General features: G+C 31.7%; 1 long non-coding RNA gene across 1 annotated transcript; it reads right to left on the bottom strand.

Moving 5' to 3' along the window:
- Nucleotides 1-329: 329 nt before the first annotated feature.
- LOC120088893 lies at nucleotides 330-3,450 on the bottom strand. Its single transcript, XR_005485067.1, has 3 exons — nucleotides 3,209-3,450; nucleotides 797-2,077; nucleotides 330-685 (listed from the first exon to the last, which is right to left on the bottom strand). It is a non-coding gene; the product is annotated as an uncharacterized LOC120088893 (long non-coding RNA).
- Nucleotides 3,451-4,781: the final 1,331 nt, after the last annotated feature.

Below are 4,781 nucleotides of genomic sequence, written 5' to 3' on the forward strand. Positions count from 1 at the left end.
AAGAGTATAATTGCAACTACTACCATACTTCAGGGATAATTTTTGCAATTTTTCCTAAAATAAATAAATAAAATAATAATAAATTCAAATATTGTTTAATAAATTAGGCATCAATTATTAAAATAAACTTAGCTTAACAATAATTGACAAAATCTCTCTCTAAAGGCCGAAAGTTTGATCTCCTGCTATTGTAGTTGTTGTACTAAAAAAAGACCAATCACTATTCTAAAGTTGAATAGTTAGTTCCCGTCCACACATTTTTTTTAAACAAGAAACCTTCATTAACACCAAATAGAAGAAACAACTAACTCATCATTTAGAGTGGAGAAGAGTCTCAAAGGATAATTACAATGCAAAAAATAAAAATAAAAAATAAAAACAAAAACAAAAAACAAAAACAAAGAAACAAAACAACTGCTTCATTCTCTAAAATGGGGAAATCGTGAGAAAAGGTTCCTTAGCAAGCAAGTGAGCCAAATGGTAGCAATTCTTGTGACATTTAGAGAGAGCTGGAATATCTAGACTTCTTCAATAGTTTCTTTTACAATGTTTTAAGGTTTAGAAAGATCACTTCCTAAGTTGTTGATGATGTTCGTAGGTGCTCAGATTTTGTCCCCATTGAGTTTTCCGACGGGTGGCTGGTGGTCTTGACCTCCGGCCTGTCTTCTCCTAATCTAGTTTCGATCTGATCCAAATTGACATACGTAAGAGATCCTTACACCGATAGAGTACCAAACTTATTATATCCTAATGCTTAAGTTACTAGAGGGAGTGAATAATTTAATTAAGTACTTACTCTTCGTTTGACTCCATGCTTATAAACTCCAAGGAACATAAGACTCGCCAAAGATTGGAGGAATGATGTCCTTGGCGAGATGCCCAATAGCAATTGCAACAAACTAGTTGAACTTAAAAAAATAATTATTGTTATATTTTGTTTTATAAAAGAAACCTCTCATTTCATCTATATAATAATTATTTAATAACAACAATTGCAACTATTTCATCCCACTAAGATTAATGATCAAATATTAACTTACAAGTAAAAACTATATAGAAATAGAATGTCAAAATGAGCCTAATTCAACTAATATAGAGCATGAATTCTTCACTACTTAATGTTATTGCTTTTATTTGGACAATTCGGGTGCTTGATGATGCTATCTTGAAGTTAATATGGCTTCACTGGTTACTTACAAATGTGGGAGCTCTTCAACAATCTGCCACTATACTTCATTGTGATAATCGTAGTGTTATCTAAGTTACTCACGATGATGTCTTCCATGAACGCACTAAAAATGACTATCACTTTATTTGTCATCATTACCAAAGCAACACTCTTTTTTTTACAATCTATCTATATTGTTAACCCGGTTTATATCTTCAATAAAACATTGTCTTTTGGTCACTTCAATAAAACATATCTTCAATCTGTCTACTCTACCATGTTGAAATTGAGGGAGTGTTTATGTATATAAATTGCATTTAGTTGAATTTGCATCAATTGGCTCAAATTAGGTAGAATTTTTATTTTCCTTTTGTTGTAAAATTGAGGAACAAAATGATGCACCATGGTAACATAAATATTGAGGAAATATTTTATAATATATTTAATATATAAACAAATAAAATAAACAACCAAATAAAATAAAATTGAAATATATTATGAAAAGAAATGTCTCTAGACTTTCTCACTAATTTTCACCCAAGTGCATCTCCTACAAAACCTATCAAATGTCACTATTTATAGGCAATTTGACAAGTAACAAATGGATTATATGTGAAAGGATACGCGAGTATACCCATTGCATAAATGATTGTATCCTAATTCTAATTTTACAGATCATACAAAAAAACGTAGAGGATGGAAACAATGTTTACATAACTAAATAAGCATGCTTTTTTATAGAAATTAAAAAGGATATAGAGATCCGAAAATCACATACCCTTGAAGACTAATCACTTCACGATTCCTCTCCAAACTCTCGAACACAACGAGCTCTTCGATAAGAACGTCCAAAAACACAACAGCAAATTTCTAATCAACCAGACACCACCACGTGGGAACCTTGGTATTCTTGGAGGGTAGAGAACCATTGAAAGTTTGTGGGTTTCAAGATTAATTTTGGAAAAGGAAGAACTTCTTAATTTTTTTTTAAAGAAAATCACAACAACCACTCTATCAAAATTCTGCACATTTTTGTGCTATATAAGAGGAAGATGAAGATGAAAAAACTCAACCTTTCCTCTTCCATATGTTAAATGAAGAGAAGCTAACAGAGGGAGTTATCAAATAACTCCCTCCTAATAATTTGATTATTAAATTAAAAGAACTTTAATTTATATATATATATATCAAATTATATGTTATATCAAATATAACATATAACCTATAGTTCATATTATATCACATATAATATAACCTATAGTTTAATATTCTCTCATTAATCTATGAATCAAATTCATATTAATATTTGAATTATATTCAAATATTTATTTTTCTCTCACATAGAACCTTATATTATAATGTATCATATACATTAATCATGTTACCTATGGTCATCCTAGTGAAATGAAAGTCTCTGTCATGAACGATGTTATATAACGAGACTAAACATTTTGTGGTCCAGTCTTATACAAACTCCTTTGTATAAGATACTCCCTCTCACATATCTCCACATGAACGACTAGGATCAAATCATTTATAGCACTTTACAACACTTGTAACATCTACAAAGCGGGTTGTATCCATAGTATCACCAGGATAAGGTTTCCCCATTTATCCATATACTACAGACCATTTAGGTTATCACTTAAGACACGATCCACTTGTATGTCTTCACATATATGCTTAAGTTACAACAATAACCAGGGATCTTAGTTTATTGGTTTGTGGTTAATGCAACTAAAATATTTCATATTTCATATACTGAAGTGAATAAAATATCTCATATTATAAATCACAAAATTTTTTGTTCATACAAATGTTTACAAACTACAAGACCCTACGAGATTTAGGGCATCAACCTTAACACAAAGGACCGCTTTCATAAGTAAGAGTTTGACGATTCCCAAGCAAAAGCGTGTGAATACCTTACGTCCCACGAATCGATTTTTACATAAACAAAATCAATGTACTAAAACATAATATGGGTAGAATAAACATGTGAAATAGCATGCTTTAGAGAAAGAAAAAAACCATTATCACCTTTGTAGATTCCCAAGCTCCTAGAACGATCCTTTCGATATTCCAACGAACGACTCCTCCAACGATTTTAAACGCGAACGTCTCCTCGAACAATCTTGAACACGACCACGAGAATAACCTTGTTATTCTCAAGGATTCCAATAGAAGGATAGGTGGTATCTAACTATTTGAAGAAGGTGAGGAGGAAAAACCTTTGGGAGAGTAGAAAGATTTTTTTTTTTTTTTTGTGGCTTAGGAATAAATTTGCACAATGAATGTTTGCTCCAAAAGAGCCATAAGGAAGAATTTATATAGAGAATGGTCAACCCCCTTCTCCAAGTCATTTTTCAATTTTTTCTTATGCACAATTAATTAAATAACACTTATTTAATTAGTTAGCACATTAATTAAATAACTATTTATACATTAAATCCAATTTAACATATATATATTTCATTATCATAAACATTGTATATGTACGTGCAACACCTCTCTATTTATTTATTAATTAATTCTTTATGAATCTAATTCACTTGGATTAATTATTTGACTCTCATTCAAATGTTTCTTTCCAACTTAATTTGAATTATAGATCACATCTATAATCAATTACATATTAATCATATTAATTTACAATTTCCTCAAATTGATTTGAATAATTAAAATCATTCCTCTTTAATCCTTTAGTGAGCTAACAAGAAGACATGGTAGACCTGTAGATTAGAAGCTCCAATGATATGAGATTAATTGGCTAAACTCATTAACTAAGTTAATCAATTTTCGTTAACTGTGGGTACACTCCACTAAAGACCCACAGTTGTACTTTTCTCACTACAGATATATTTCTGTGTCCACGGATATAGACCAATAACAACAAGTTAGTCCTTCACAAGTGTCCGAAACTCCAACTAGGTCAAATTATCGTTTTACCCTTGAGTTACCTCTTACCAATAACTAAGATTTCTCGGGGTTGGATAATCTATCAAATGCTGATTAAGTGTGGAGGATATAGGTTGTTTAAGAAGAGAGAATCGTTGGTTTCTTTTAGTCATTTCTCTTTCCTATCGTGACAACTCTTGTTAGGTAAAGGAGACAGGCAAAAATAAAGGGGTTTGTTTATTTTCTTTTTTCAAATGATTGTAGTACTAGGGCTCCTCTAATGAACAACTTGTTTATGGTCTAATAAATAAAGGAAAACCCCTCTTGGGCCAATGAGAGGGTATGATACTTTGTTCAAGTCCCGGAGACACCATTTAAGGGAACACTCATCTACTTACCCTGAAGATGGGAAGGAGTGAATTTCATCTTGTATTATTATGTTTCCAACTCCCCTCTCGGTCTTATCTCCAAAATGGCAGGCTTATTGAGTTGGAAAACTAGCCACTCTCACTATACAAATCAAAGGACAATCCCTTGTGAACAGGAGTTCATAATATACTCAGGATTAAGACTAAGTTGCCTAGGTTATCCTAGTGAAATAGAAACCTAACTAGTCAATGGTGTTACATCTAGTGGTTTCTATTTCGCGACGGTCTTATGCAAACTCATGCATAGGATACCCCCACTCGCATGTCACCTACATGAACGTGCTGGA

This window comes from Benincasa hispida, chromosome 10, assembly GCF_009727055.1.
Source record: "Benincasa hispida cultivar B227 chromosome 10, ASM972705v1, whole genome shotgun sequence".
NCBI classification, from domain to species: Eukaryota; Viridiplantae; Streptophyta; class Magnoliopsida; order Cucurbitales; family Cucurbitaceae; genus Benincasa; species Benincasa hispida.